This window comes from Oncorhynchus masou, unplaced genomic scaffold (genome assembly GCF_036934945.1).
Source record: "Oncorhynchus masou masou isolate Uvic2021 unplaced genomic scaffold, UVic_Omas_1.1 unplaced_scaffold_1586, whole genome shotgun sequence".
Classification (NCBI taxonomy): Eukaryota; Metazoa; Chordata; class Actinopteri; order Salmoniformes; family Salmonidae; genus Oncorhynchus; species Oncorhynchus masou.
Genome location: NW_027005935.1, coordinates 93,194 through 109,752, shown reverse-complemented (window position 1 = coordinate 109,752; position 16,559 = coordinate 93,194). Strand labels below are relative to the sequence as shown.

At 40.3% G+C, this 16,559-nt stretch overlaps 1 pseudogene; it reads right to left on the bottom strand.

The window, feature by feature from the left end:
* Nucleotides 1-2,899: 2,899 nt before the first annotated feature.
* LOC135531430 (zinc finger protein 665-like) lies at nt 2,900-14,972 on the bottom strand (annotated as a pseudogene).
* Nucleotides 14,973-16,559: the final 1,587 nt, after the last annotated feature.

Genomic DNA, 16,559 nt, shown 5'->3' with positions numbered 1-16,559 from the left:
GCACAACTGGGACATCATGTCTCGCTCCATCCACCAACGCCACGTTGCACCACAGACTGTCCAGGAGTTGGCGGATGCTTTAGTCCAGGTCTGGGAGGAGATCCCTCAAGAGACCATCCGCCACCTCATCAGGAGCATGCCCAGGCGTTGTAGGGAGGTCATACAGGCACGTGGAGGCCACACACACTACTGAGCCTCATTTTTACTTGTTTTAAGGACATTACATCAAAGTTGGATCAGCCTGTAGTGTGGTTTTCCACTTTAATTTTGAGTGTGACTCCAAATCCAGACCTCCATGGGTTGATACATTTGATTTCCATTGATAATTTTTGTGTGATTTTGATGTCAGCACATTCAACTATGTAAAGAAAAAAGTATTTCATAAGAATATTTCATTCATTCAGATCTAGGATGTGTTATGCATCTGCTAAATGACTTAAATGTAAATGTAAAATGTTATTTTAGTGTTCCCTTTATTTTTTTGAGCAGTGTATATATAAAACTTGGCTGCACTGCAATGGATAGGCGTTCCCAATCCAGGCTGCATCACATCCGGCTGTGATTGGGAGTCCCATAGGGTGGCGCACAATTGGCCCAGGGTCGTCTGGGTTTTAAATAATCAATTGGTCTTAAGTGCCTTACTCAAGGGCACTTCGACAGATTTTTCACTTTTGGTTTCACTGGCCCAACGCTCTAACCGCTAGGCTACCTGCCACTCTTACACAGATGTGCAGGGCTCAATGATGTTGATGGCTCAATGATGTTGATGGCTGTCGATAGCATGAATCTGTAACAACAATGGTGTATTAGCTAATGCGGCCATTACATCTAGCGCATGCTAGCTAACTCACTTATATAGCAATACCATACATTGCCTCTAGAGCATGCTCGCTAACTCACTTATAAAGCAATAACATACATTACAAATAAAGCATGCTAGCTAACTCACTTATACAGCAATACCATACATTGCCTCTATAGCATGCTAGCTAATTCACTTATACAGCAATAACATACATTACATCTAAAACATGCTAACTCACTTATACAGCAATAACATACATTACCTCTAGAGCATGCTATTTAACTGATTTGCCGAGTTAAATCAAATAAACATGTAATCATGAGCCCCGGCCTGCCCTGTTCTTGCTGAGGTAAACCCTTCAGTGCTACCTACAAATGACTGTGCTGTGTACGGTGGCACTTTCTTAACTGCATTGTTGGTTAAGGGCTTGTAAGTAAGAATTTCACTGTTTTATTCAGCGCATGTGACATAACATTTGATTTGAAAAAAATAATAATAATCTGTGTGCGCGGACTAGGCCTACTGATGTCCTGTTCAGTTGGAGAGGAAGAACATGAAGACGAGGAAAACTAGAGCTACGATTATAATTGATTTGAATTAAAACAATATGTTTCATTGCATATAATGAAGCTATTTCTTTAGAGTTATTGATCTCCATAAACCATATTAGAGTAATTTACATTACAGATGGACAACGGATGAGTGCTGAAAGTGGACTAATTGGAGAAGGTCTAATTCATTTAAACGGTCTTCAAATGAAAATGGCTTTAGGCTACTAACAACAAGAGCGCTTTGTGTTGGAGAATATTTCTTCCAATTTAAGAAATAAGAGGTAGGCAATTTTATGTTATTTTAAATGGGCAATAAATGTGCTTTTCTTCCAAAAACAAGGACGTTTCAAGGTGACCCCAAACTTTTCAACGATAGTGTATGTGTGCCACAATTATTGACACCTTCATTCAATACTTTGTGCAACCTTCCTTTGCCAAGATAACAGCTCTGAGTCTTCTCCTATAATGTGTAATGAGGTTGTAGAACACATGGCAAGGGATCCTCCATACAGAATCTCCATACAGAATCTCTCCAGATTCCCAGGTCTACGCTTGTGGACTCTCCTCTTCAGCTCTTCCTATGGGTTTTAAATGGGGTTCAGGTGAGGTGATTCTGTGGTCAGTAAACCATTTTTTTGTGTTGATTTTGAGATGTGCTTTGGATCATTGTCCTGCTGGAAGATCCAACCACGTCACAGTTTAAGCTTCCTAACAGAGGCAGTCCGGTTTAGATTTAATATCTGCTGGTACTTGATGGAGTCCATGATACCATGTATCCTCACAAGTGGTCCAGGGCCTTTGGAAGAAAAACGGCCCCACAACATCAAAGATCCATCACCAGACTTCACAGTGGGGATGAGGTACTTTCTGTATGGATATCTTTCTGTCTACACCAAACCCACCTCTGGTGTTGGTTTCCAAAAAGCTCTATTTTGGTCTCATCTGACCATAGAACCTGGTCCCATTGAAAGATCCAGTAACGTTTGGCAAACTGTAGGCGCTTGAGTTTGTTGTTTGATGATAGCAAAGGTGTTTTTATGGCAACCCTCCCAAACAACTTGTGGTTATATAGGTGGCGTCTGATCGTAGTTTTTTAGATTTTCTGACCCCAAGACCCAACTAACGTCTGCAATTCTCCAGCTGTGATCCTTGGAGATTTTTTTTGCCACTCGAACCATCCTCCTCACTGTGCGTGGAGTCAATATAGACACATGTCCTCTTCCAGGCCCATTGTTAACATCTCCGGTAACTTTACATTTCTTAATTATTGCCCTGATAGTGGAAATGTGCAGCTCAACAACCTTTTGTCGCACATTATCACATCTTTCCAATAGTGAGGGATGACTATCGGACCTTGACCTGTGTGTCACCATATATTTACACCCCAGTGAAACAGGAAGTCATTGCTTACCACTTAAGTGTTCCTAATCGCTCAGGTGAACTTAAGAACATAAAATATGAATGGGAATATACTTCAGTTAGATTTTACTCATAATAATTTCTAGGGGTGCCAATAATTCTGCAACACGTGTTTTGAAGAAAAACATTTTATTTCACATGTATTTTTTTCAATCATTTTACTTTAATTAAAAGGTTCGATTTTTGTAAATATTTTGAATGAAACACCAAGAGGATAAACAGCAAACACATTTTTTTCACAGCCCGTTTTGCTCATATTTACCAAGTGTCCCAATATTAGTGGAGGGACCTGTATGTTCACCCCTACCCTTATCCACGGTGTTCTGCGAAACCACAACCTTCTGGCTACTTTGCCATGTAACGCTTACAAAACGCAGAACAGTTTCTAAAACAGCAAGACTCTGGTCTGTCCAAGGAGTGAGGGTAAACAGTAGGCATGTTCTCTGCAATCCACTTCATATTTAAATTATTATTTTGGGTATAGGGGAGGGTCACTTGTTTTTGTTGTTGTCAAGTGTTCAGGGAGGGTCGGGTAAAAATATATTTCACTGAAGGGAGGGCCACCCATTCCCATTTCAGAGAGAGATGATTTTCTCCAGGTATCCCTTTTTATAAATACCTTACAGTCCCTTAGTAGTCAAAAAAAATATATCCACCCAAACAAAAGGTGAAAACTGATCCTCACACCATCTCTATCTGATACATGTTGTGTCTACTAGCTTATTCCCACAAATATCCACCCAAACAAAAGGTGAAAACTGATCCTCACACCATCTCTATCTGATACATGTTGTGTCTACTAGCTAATTCCCACAGAAAACTGCAGAGGGAAGCAGCACCACCAGCTCAACCATCAGACTCCGTATTTTCAACAGGAGAAACCACAGAGGTTATTCAACCTTAAGGACAAATCCAAGGTCATCTCAATATCTTTACAGTAGAAGCTAACAAAACACACCAAAACTGACAAGGTGTAAACTGATTAGTAAAGGGAGGCTAACATTCTCTAATTCTCCATTTCCTCTGCACAGTTCTCACAGTGAGAAACAATAGGATCCAATTCAGTGTTACCACTTACTTTATGACATGATAATTAAGTGATGGACTTTAATCTTAGCTGGTCTGAGAGAACTGATGAGGCTTTTCTCCTTTATGTATACGTTGGTGTTTCTTTAAGCTGCTGTGTTGAGAGAATTTTTTTCCCACAGTCAGAGCAGGAGTAAGGCTTCTCTCCTGTATGTATACGCTGGTGACATGTTAAGGTATATAATTGGGTAAAACAATTCCCACAGTCAGAGCAGAAGTGAGGCTTTTCTCCTGCATGTAAACATTGGTGTTTTTTTAAGTTGCTCTGTTGAGAGAAACTCTTCCCACATTCAGCGCAGGAGTAAGGCTTTTCTCCTGTGTGCGTTCTCTGGTGAACTGTTACCTCAGATGATGTTTTGAAGCATTTTTCACAGTCAGAGCAGAAGTAAGGCTTCTCTCCTGTGTGTGTTCTCTGGTGAACTGTTAGCTCAGATGATGTTGTGAAGACTTTTCCACAGTCAGAGCAGAAGTAAGGCTTTTCTCCTGTGTGTATACGTTGGTGTTTCTTAAAGCTGCTGTGTTGAGAGAAATTTTGCCCACAGTCAGAGCACGAGTAAGGCTTCTCTCCTGTATGTATTCGCTTGTGACTATTTAACTTATCCAATTGAGAAAAACTCTTTTCACAGTCTGAGCAGGAGTAAGGCTTTTCTCCTGTATGTGAACGTTGGTGTCTTTTTAAGTTACTCTGTTGAGAGAAACTCTTCCCACAGTCAGAGCAGGAGTAAGGCTTTTCTCCTGTATGTATACGTTCATGTTTGATTAAGGTATCCAATAGGGAGAAACTCTTCCCACAGTCAGAGCAGAAGTAAGGATTCTCTCCTGTGTGTGTTCTCCGGTGAACTGTTAGCTCATATGATGTTGTGAAGCATTTTACACAGTCAGAGCAAGAGTAAGGCTTCTCTCCTGTGTGTATATGTTGGTGGTTTAAGTTTCTCCGTTGAGAGAATCTGCACCCACAGTCAGAGCAGGAGTAAGGCTTCTCTCCAGTGTGCACGCTCTGATGAACTGTCAGAGCCCCTGATGTTCTAAAGCTCTTCCCACAGTCAGAACAGAAGTAAGGCTTCTCTCCCGTATGAATACGTTGGTGTGTTTGTAAGCTTCCCAGTTGAGAGAAACTCTTCCCACAGTCAGAGCAGAAGTAAGGCTTCTCTCCTGTGTGCATTCGCTGGTGAGATTTTAAGGTATTAAATTGGGCGAAATAATTCCCACAGTCAGAGCAGAAGTAAGACTTTTCTCCTGTGTGTATTAGTTGGTGCCTATTTAACTTATCCAATCGGGAGAAACTCTTTTCACAGTCGGAGCAGGAGTAAGGCTTCTCTCCTGTGTGCACTCTCTGATGAACTGTCAGAGCCCTTGATGTTGTGAAACTCTTTCCACAGTCAGAGCAGGGGAAAGACTTCAATCCCGTGTGCCATCTCTGATGAACTGTCAGAGCCCTTGATGTTGTGAAACTCTTCCCACAGTCAGTGCAGGAATACAGATTCTCTCCTGTGTGTATTTTTAGGTGTATTTTTAGCTTTGATAGCATTGGGAAAATCTCCTCACAATGTGGGCAGTGGTGAGACCTCTTAGCTCTGTGATCTTCCTGCTGCTTTCTGGATGTAGAGAATGTCTCAACGTCACCTGTGTGAACAGCATCAGGAAAAAAAGTCAAGTTTTTGTGACATACGCAGAATGGGAAAAACATTAAGAACACCTGCTCATTCCATGACATAGACTGACCAGGTGCAAGTTATGATCCCTTATTGATATCACTTGTTAAATCCGCTTTAAAATCAGTGTATATGAAGGGGAGGAGACAGGTTAAATAAGGAAACAACTGAGACATGGATTGTGTATGTGCGCAATTCAGAGGGTGAATGGGCAAGACAAAATATTTAAGTGCCATTGAATGGGGTATGGTAGTAGGTGCCAGGCGCCCCGGTTTGTGTCAAGACCTCCAATGCTGCTAGGTTGACGCTGAACAGTTTAACTTATGTATCAAGAATGGTCCACCACCCAAAGGACATCCAACCAACTTAATACAACTGTGGGAAGCATTTGAGTCAACATGGGCCAGCCTCCCTGTACAACGCTTTCGACACCTTGTAGAGTCCAATAGGGCTGTCCCCAACAACAACAAAAATATGTGGTTAACCAAGAGTAGTTTGTTCTATCAACTAATCAATTGGTCAAAAATGTTTAAACATGTATGTCTCCAGTGCATTCGGAAATTATTGAGACTCCTAGACTTTTTCCACATTTAGTTACGTAACAGCCTTATTCTAAAATGGATGACATTGTTTGTTATTTCTCATCAATCTACACATATTACCCCATGACAAAGCAAAAACAGTTTTTTAGAAATGTATTAATAATAAAAAACAGAAACATCACATTTATATAAGTATTCAGACTAGGGATGCACAATATATCGGTGAACATATCGGAATCTGTTGATATTAGCGAAAAATGCCAACATCAGTATCGGCCTGATGTGTAGTTTAACGCCGATGTTAAAAAGCAATGTCAAAGCTACCGTGCATACCTACGTAATGACGCCACGTAAAATTAAGCTACACTTGCGACATCGCATTCTTAACCTAGCCCACACAATGTCTGCTGTGTGGATCGAGCGGTCAACAAGTCGAGCAGTCATTTGAAAGAGTAAGAACATTTCAGTGAGACAACTCAAAGGCGAAATCCATTAAAGCCAAGATAATGGAATTCATTGCCGTTGACAATCAATCGTTCTCTGTCGTGGGTGATGTTGGCTTTCGCCGACTGGTCGAGCACCGGTACACAATTACACAGTAATAGTCACTGCTATTAGCTTCTCGACATGCATACTATGGAACGCCATTTGAGTCTTTACGTGTCAAAAATGATACAGTAGCACTGTTAAAGCTGTACAAAAAAGTCTAACAAGCAAACACCGCTAACAAGCAAACACCGCTAACAAGCAAACACCGGCCACAAACGATGTGTTTATTACGGCGTTGGTAATAAAGCATAATTTGTTCGACCGCAACTTCTGGGGTAGCTAGCTAGCTTTAGCTTGGTACCTAGTTAGCACCAATACAACCAGCCTGAAAACAATGACCAGTAGAAACTGCAGTCCTTTTCATTATTCTTAGCAATAATTTAGGAATCCTAGCTAGGTATTAGCTAGGTTGTCACTTTTGGTTTGTCTATTAAATTGAACTTCGGTTCATGAAAATAAATAGCTAGCCAGCTACTTAACCCTGTTGCCCAAAGCTAACGTTATAAGCAGCCAGCTAGCTAGTGAGGCTCGACCGGACCGGGTTATGTGTTGTGAAGCTAGCCACAATAAGGATTAGGCACAATAGTGAACTTTGCGGTTTGCCTACAAAATAAAAGTATGTCATTGACAGCGATGCAAATTAATACAAATAGTAGAATTATGCCATACCTTTATTTTGAAGGCTAACCGCAAAGTCCACTTTGTGGCTAATCCTTATTGTGGCTAACTACACATAGATGGGTCCGACCACCATTAATCAAATAAGAACAGTCTTAGAAATTAAGGTTATTTTAGATATATAGTTAGCTAGCTAACTTTAGCTACTGAAACAGTCATTTTGCTATGTTTTTGGGGAAGAACATTGTTCGCATCCATGAGCTAGCTGGCTTTTTTTCTGACCAGCACTGTACCTGCGCGAGACAACTTTACCAGCATCATAGCTATCAGCATACCTATTGATGAATCGTTGTGACATATGAAATACGAGTGATAGTAATTACACATTGATTACACTATGTAAAACATTTATGAATGAGTAAAATTATTGTGATGTGGAGTCATATTCAGGTCCTGATTGGTCAACAAGATTATTTGACACATCAAATAGTGTTATTTGATGTGTATCTTATTTGACACGCAAAAACCCAAACGGCGTTCCATAGAAATCTTTGTTGCGAATGAAACAGCACAGCAAGTAAGTGAAAGAAATAGGTTTTGATGATGTTTTACTGGTCATGGGGACATACTTAAATGCCAATAAAATAACATTTTGGTCAGTGTGTGTGTGTGTAAAACCATTATATAACTAGGCAAGTCAGTTAAGAACAAATTCTTATTTACAATGACTGCCCAGACAACACAAGGCCAATTGTGCGCAGCCGGATGTGATACAGCCTGGATTCGAACCAGGGAATGTTGTTACGACTCTTGCACTGAGATGCAGTCACTAATTCAGACGCTTAACTCAGAACTTTGTTGAAGCACCTTTGACAACTATTACAGCCTCAAGTCTTCTTCGGTATGACGCTACAAGCTTGGCACACCTGTATTTGGGGAGTTTCTCCCATTCTTCTTTGCAGATCCTCCCAAGCTCTGTCAGGTTGGACAGCTATTTTCAGGTCTCTCCAGAGATTTTTGATCGGGTTTAGATCCATGCTCTGTCTGGGCAACTCAAGGACATTGAGGGACTTGTCCCGAAGCCACTCCTGTGTTGTCTTGACTGTATGCTTAGGGTCGTTGTCCTGTTGGAAAGTGAACCTTCTCCCCAGTCAGAGGTCCTGAGCAGGTTCTCACCAAGGAGCTCTCTGTTCATTACTCTGTTCATCTTTCCATCGATCCTGACTAGTCTCCCAGTACATGGTGCAGAAAAACAGCCCTACAGCATGATGCTGCCACCATCATGCTTCACCGTAAGGATGGTGCCAGGTTTCCTCCAGACGTGACGCTTGACATTCAGGCCAAAGACTTATACAAGATTATTATACTAAGCCTACTAATGATAACGGCATTACCTATTATCATAATGATGGTCATAATAATAGTAATAATCAAAAAAGATCAAGAAAAGGGAGGGGTATTATTATTATTATCAGACACTAAATGAATCATAAATAATACCAAAGGGGCTATTTAAACAGAGAGAGAAAGTAAAGCCTTTATTACAGCATAGCGAAGACAACAAACATACAAATTAGTGAAATTGTTTATCCACCATGTGGTTGCGTGAGGCTCGGTGCTCATGGAATCAGTAGGCTATTAAACAAACAGTCAAACAGGAAAAACAAGCAATAACTGTAGTCCATTAGTACATTCGGACAGTCGTGAATAAAACAGGTGTCTTGTACACCACAATTTTTTTTTTTTGATATTTGCTACTGCTCGACTAAAGAAATCTTGGTGGACCAACAGCCTATCGACCAAATAATCGACTAAATGGTGTCAGCCCTAGAGTCCATGCTACATACAGTGCCTTGTGAAAGTATTCGGCCCCCTTGAACTTTGCGACCTTTTGCCACATTTCAGGCTTCAAACGTGGAAAGAACTGAAAACTGCTGTTCACAAATGCTCTCCATCCAACCTCACTGAGCTCGAGCTGTTTTGCAAGGAGGAATGGGAAAAAATGTCAGTCTCTTGATGTGCAAAACTGATAGAGACATACCCCAAGCGACTTACAGCTGTAATCGCAGCAAAAGGTGGCGCTACAAAGTATTAACTTAAGGGGGCTGAATAATTTTGCACGCCCAATTTTTCAGTTTTTGATTTGTTAAAAAAGTTTGAAATATCCAATAAATGTCGTTCCACTTCATGATTGGGAAGGGAATTTGTACTAGGATTAATTGTACTAGGATTAATTGTCAGGAATTGTGAAACTGAGTTTAAATGTATTTGACTAAGGTGTATGTAAACTTCCAACTTCAACTGTACATATCAATCAAATGTATTTTAAGGAGCCCTTTTTTACATTTACAGGAACCCAGCCTAAGACCCCAAACAGCAAGCAACGCAGATGTAGAAGCACAGTTTCTAGGAAAAAACGCCCTAGAAGGGAGGAACCTAGGAAAAAATCTAGCGAGGAAAAAGGCTCCAAGGTTGACCTTGAAGCCTTTATACAAATATTAGCTTTTTTTAAATCAAATAAATAGTTTCAACGATATTGAAAAACCTTCCCGTGGCGTTTTCCAAATACCCTGGTATACAGTATACCACCCAAGCCTAGTGACTACACAGACTCATTACATACAACTTCAAAACACTGTCAGTTTGTCTACTTCACTTCTTTAGTCTACTCTCTGAACACTCCAGACAGACCAGTTGTTCAGGGATGTGTGATGTTGAATTACAGAATTCAACCTAGCAACAGACTGGGTCATAACTTGTGGAGGTCTAACTTCTGAAGATACCTTCTAGACAGAACCTGCTCTTACCATGAATAACAGATGTCCCAATCTTCTCCTCCTCTTCTTCATCTTTAATGTTGACATTCAGCTCCAGTGTTTGACTGCAGTCGTCCAGCTTCACTGATGCCATCTCTGGATCCTGCAGTGCAAACTGGGCTCCACTGTCACAATCAGGACCCAGTGACTGTACGTTTGGACTCAGTGTGAAAGGAGAGAGGCAGGCTGGGTTTGTCCTCACTGTTGATGTTACTGGCCTCGGACTTAATCTGAGTCGGGCTGTAGTAATAAAGAGAAACCGACACAAAAAGTTATTGGTCTTGGGTTGGGTTCTAACTTGAAATATCCTCATTCATATTAACATATTAGAACTGGGTGTATGCAAATTACTGAGGGAGAAAGGGGAGTGCAGAAGGTTTACATTCTGTCAGAACATGTTATGGTTAAATCTCATGTATCATATGGAGAGGAGAAGGGCAACGGTCTAGTTTAAGTCACTGATAAGGTTGTATAGCCGTGGATTAGGGAGGAGTGAGGAATGTGGGCCGAGGTCAGGTCAGATGAAGGAACACTCCTATGACATACACACATAGGAGGCAGGGTCATGACTACACCAATGAGAGGAACCACTTAAGTTTCTGCCTTGCAACAGAGATGTATTGTCTGTCTAGATGGGCAAGGAGTTTGTGTAAACATGTCTGTCTAGATGGGCAAGCAGTTTGTGTAAACATGTCTGTCTAGATGGGCAAAAAGTTTGTGTAAACATGTCTGTCTAGATGGGCAAGGAGTTTGTGTAAACATGTCTGTCTAAATGGGCAAGGAGTTTGTGTAAACATGTCTGTCTAGATGGGCAAGGAGTTTGTGTAAACATGTCTGTCTAGATGGGCAAGCAGTTTGTGTAAACATGTCTGTCTAGATGGGCAAAAAGTTTGTGTAAACATGTCTGTCTAGATGGGCAAAAAGTTTGTGTAAACATGTCTGTCTAAATGGGCAAGGAGTTTGTGTAAACATGTCTGTCTAGATGGGCAAGCGGTTTGTGTAAACATGTCTGTCTAGATGGGCAAGCGGTTTGTGTAAACATGTCTGTCTAGATGGGCAAGCGGTTTGTGTAAACATGTCTGTCTAGATGGGCAAGCGGTTTGCGGTTTGTGTAAACATGTCTGTCTAGATGGGCAAGCGGTTTGTGTAAACATGTCTGTCTAGATGGGCAAGCGGTTTGTGTAAACATGTCTGTCTAGATGGGCAAGCGGTTTGTGTAAACATGTCTGTCTAGATGGGCAAGCGGTTTGTGTAAACATGTCTGTCTAGATGGGCAAGCGGTTTGTGTAAACATGTCTGTCTAGATGGGCAAGCGGTTTGTGTAAACATGTCTGTCTAGATGGGCAAGCGGTTTGTGTAAACATGTCTGTCTAGATGGGCAAGCGGTTTGTGTAAACATGTCTGTCTAGATGGGCAAGCGGTTTGTGTAAACATGTCTGTCTAGATGGGCAAGCGGTTTGTGTAAACATGTCTGTCTAGATGGGCAAGCGGTTTGTGTAAACATGTCTGTCTAGATGGGCAAGCGGTTTGTGTAAACATGTCTGTCTAGATGGGCAAGCGGTTTGTGTAAACATGTCTGTCTTATGCAGCTGTTTGACCCAGTGGGTGAATATGTTTGGTTGGAGCTTTGACTAGTTGTCTGTTAGGTTTTTACACTGTTTATTTAGAACCTAACACTTCTTAATCACTTTTCTAATTTCAATATATCAGGCAGCTAAACATTGACAACAAAACATTCATTCATTTACATTAGACAAAGTGCACACTTTAAATGACAAAATAAATACATGTAACCTATAGTAGATTAAATAAATGAATATAAATGCATAACTGACTCAAAAAAACATTTAGTACAAGGTTGCAGTTTGTTTCAGGCAGTACTATGTACTATTTTACTGAATAACCTTGTCTTCATTGTATATTTTCACTCTCAAAAACCAAATCGTCAGTGGTGGAAAAATAACTAAATTGTCAAACTTAAATGCTATACATCAAATTCCTTATATCAAAGCAACAATATGTAACTTTTTGGGCAATCCGACCAAATGCACAAATGTGTGTAATAGATCTTTCAGTCTCATTGAAAGCAAGTCTAAGAAGCGGTAGATACATTCTGTGTGTGCCATTTCTGTGCTTTCCATTCTGAAGTTTAGTTTTTGAGTCCTTTACTTTCGGTCTTGTACTGTACACCAGCGTCAAACAACTGAATATACATTATTTTTGGTTATGGAAAATATATTTCACAGCGGTTTAGATGGTACAATGATTCTCTACACAATGGCTGCTTGTTTTGCCACAAACTGAAATTAGGTGAACTATTCACATTTTTGCAACCAGGGATTTCTGCAAAGGCGAAACTTTAAACAAACCAGATGGCATGATTTTCCAGTTTTTTATTTATGGATAGCCGGGGGCACACTCCAACACTAAGATATCATTGAAAAATGCATTTCTGTTTAGTGAGTGTTTAGGGTGTTTAGTGGGTCTGCCAGATCAGAGCCAGTAGGAATGACAACATGTGAATTGGACGATATAGCAGTTTAGCAGTATGGGGCCATGGAAAACACATCAACAAAGGCGGCACAAAAACACCCAAATTCGTCCTTTTAGAGACTACAAAGCGCTAAGTATAGGGATACAGGTCTTTAGATGTTGTACGCATGAAATTGTGTCATTCCAAACTTTATCCGCAACTTTATTTTCCATTTTGTTTTGCAACTCAAGCAATAACTCTGTCCATTTTATATGTAATAAAGGAAACATTTTGAATACATGAGGGATACAAAGTATATTGAAAGCATGAAGTGCTTCCACACAGGAAGTTCCAGAAACTTGTAGAATCTATGCCAAGGAGCATTGAAGCTGATCTGGCATCATATCTGGAGGACACCTGGCACCATCCCTACGGTGAAGCATCATGCTGTGGGCATGTTTTTCAGCAGCAGGGACTGGGAGACTAGTCAGGATCGAGGAAAAGATTAACAATGCAAAGTACAGAGAGATCCTTGATGAAAACCTGTTCCAGACCACTCTGGACCTCAGATTAGAGTGACGTTCTCATTACAACAGGACAACGACCCGAAGCACACAGCCAACACAACGCAGGAGTGGCTTCGGGGCAAGTCTCAATGTCCTTGAGTGGCCAAAGCAGAACCCAGATTTGAACACGATCGAACATCTCGTGAGGAACCTGAAAATAGCTGTGCAGCCACACCCTACATCCAACCTGACAGAGCTTGAGAGGATCTGCAGAGAACAATGGGAGAAACTCCCCAAATACAGATGTGCCAAGCTTGTAGCGTCATACCCAACAAGACTCAATAGTGTAATCGCTGCCAAAGGTGTTTCAATAAAGTACTGAGTAAAGGGTCTGATGATTTATGTAAATAAGGTTTTTATAAACCTTATTAAATAAATTAACTAAAATTCAAAATCAACTATTTTTGCTTTGTTATTATGGGGTATTTCGTGTAGATCACTTTTTTTTACAGCTGTAACATAATAAAATGTGGAAAAAGTCAAGGGGTCTGAATACTTTCCGAATCCACTGAAGTATGCTAATGTTATCTAGATGGCCTGGTGCATTGTTGCCCATGAAAGCCTAGTGAGCAAGCATTTTAGCCAGGTAGCCTAGGACATCAAAAACTTAAAGTGTATACTGTATGACAGAGTTCTAGACTGTTTAGGAAACATGAAAGAGTTGGATAGCATTGGCGTTTCTCTACAAGTAGGGTGAGTCAACATGTTTTTTCTACTTGCGTGCGCGCACACACACACACACACACACACACACACACACACACACACACACACACACACACACACACACACACACACACACACAAACCAGTGCCATGGACAGCCACAACATGTTTAGCTTACGTTGATTGGACTAAATAGTTTTGGGTATCTTTTAGTTATCACTTTATTAGACTAAGGTTAGGTGATTAGATGTAGAAATGTTGAAGTTGAAATGGTGCTGGACTAGTGGAGGCAGCTCCTGTTTTCTTTGACTTGCTGTAACTCTCCATGGTTCTAAATCAATAGTTGTTTAGTCGTCCAAAAATGTATGAAACATTACTTTGCTTGACCATGCTGTCGGTCATATAACTGTTTGTTACAGGCAATATGTTTTATAGACTTCACTGGACAGATGTTGCTCTCTGGTATTGTAATGAAACAAAGGTGTGGTTGAATTTATTCTGTCACTGCGTCTTATTGTCTAGGCCTTAAGCCAATATACGACAGGGACAAGGCATATTAACAGATTATAGTGCAAACAATGCAATTATTACATAGGTTATAATATGTTTAGGGCTTCCACAGTGATTTTACTGATAAAAAGGTATTTCTATTCTGATTTCAGATGATCAATCCTTACAAAATAATGGTGACAGAATATCCTACATTTTTCTCAATCATCATTAGAAAGTTGTGTTAATGGCAGTTGTTTAGGAGAAAAGCACAGATTTTCGTCTAAGATAAACATTTTCACAGGTGTTTTTCTTGACTGACTACAATTTGATTGATGTGATGTTTTTACTGTGTCATAACACTAAACACAGGCAGAATGGTCACCGCCATTTTACATGCTCGTGAGCCTTTTTTAACAAAAAAAACAACATCTCAATTAAATTGATTCTTTATTAAATTACTTTGAAATAACGTACAGTACATTCAAAAAGACAAACCCCAAATCTCCAGCTATGTGACATGTAAAATATTTGTTCACGTTCTTCTCTCACTCGGTTTGACACACAAAAAAAATGACAACCTCTGTTACGGATTTGTTACCTACCATGTTATGACATGTCCTTTCGATATTAGAAAGTACAAACGTGCAAAGACATACCTGTAGTAATACATACAACGGTTATCGTCTTGACAGCACAGTTCTAACGCTTTCGTTATTCTGAAGAATGGTCCACGCCTACCCGGAACGAACTTCTTCTTCTCCTCTGGATTTTTACGGTGGTTGGGATCAAAAATGTGGCATTACCGCCCCCAACTGGATGATAATATATACCCATTATACTTTGTCTTTTAAAATGGAAAAAACATCAAATAAATGTTCTATACCACCCAAAAATACCATTCCAACTAACTCTACACTCATTAAAAACCCACTACCCCATTCCACTACTGTGATCCTATCTGCTCCTGCACCATTCCAATGGGCTCGGAGGGCGGGACACCACCCCTCAACACACCCTGTAACTCTTCTGGAATTAAATCAGATCTTGTATACCCAAATACTTCACTGCGGCTGCCACCACAACATCTATATTCTGTGATTTACGTTCCATCTCTGCAGTACAGTTGATAACCATTGCTATGAACGCTAAGAAGCCAACCATCTGACTCGTTGGCCTATCCCATCTCACACAGGTCCTCTCAGGATCCCTCCCCCTTGACCCATCCTCCTCTACTTTCTTCACTGCTTCAGCATACCACACCCCCTGCACTACTCTAACCACACCCACTGCACTACATTGAGGACCTGGTGGACCTATTGGATAACAGCACAATCACTTGGGGGCTAGGGCTCATTAAATGTGGTTAATGTAGGGCTCATTAAATGTGGTTAATGTAGGGCTCATTAAATGTGGTTAATGTAGGGCTCATTAAATGTGGTTAATGTAGGGCTCATTAAATGTCTTTAATGTAAGGCTCATTAAATGTGGTTAATGTAGGGCACATTAAATGTCTTTTCTGTAAGGCTCATAAAATGTGGTTAATGTAGGGCACATTAAATGTCTTTTCTGTAGGGCTCATTAAATGTGGTTAATGTAGGGCTTCATTAAATGTGGTTAATGTAGGGCTCATTAAATGTGGTTAATGTAGGGCTCATTAAATGTGGTTAATGTAGGGCTCATTAAATGTGGTTAATGTAGGGCTTCATTAAATGTGGTTATTGTAGGGCTTCATTAAATGTGGTTAATGTAGGGCTCATTAAATGTGGTTAATGTAGGGCTCATTAAATGTGGTTAATGTAGGGCTCATTAAATGTGGTTAATGTAGGCTCATTAAATGTGGTTAATGTAGGGCTCATTAAATGTGGTTAATGTAGGGCTTCATTAAATGTGGTTAATGTAGGGCTTCATTAAATGTATTTCATATATGTCTCATCACGCTCAGGTAGCATCAGGTTTGAATGTTCAAGCTGATCAAAGCTCTAATCAAATCCAGACATTTATATGCTTTATGATGCTTTTGAATGATACTTCCGGTTTTGGTGGAAAATATTGCTTTACCTGGGAGAATAATGCGCATACAGGTTGATTCACAAGACACCAACCTTGTAAGTTATAGATACGGTATCTTCATTAGGCCTAAAGGCATTTTATGTCCACGATATGAAGTTTGTTGTAGTGATTGAGTAAGCCTAATTGTAAAAGTAAGACTCAAAAGTGGCATGTTTGTACAGTTTATTATGTGGAGGAAAAATTGAGGCAGTCAGGAACAAATGCCAGGACTGCTCAGTACGCAGTACTGTAGGTCGCAATGTAGGCCGAGCTCTT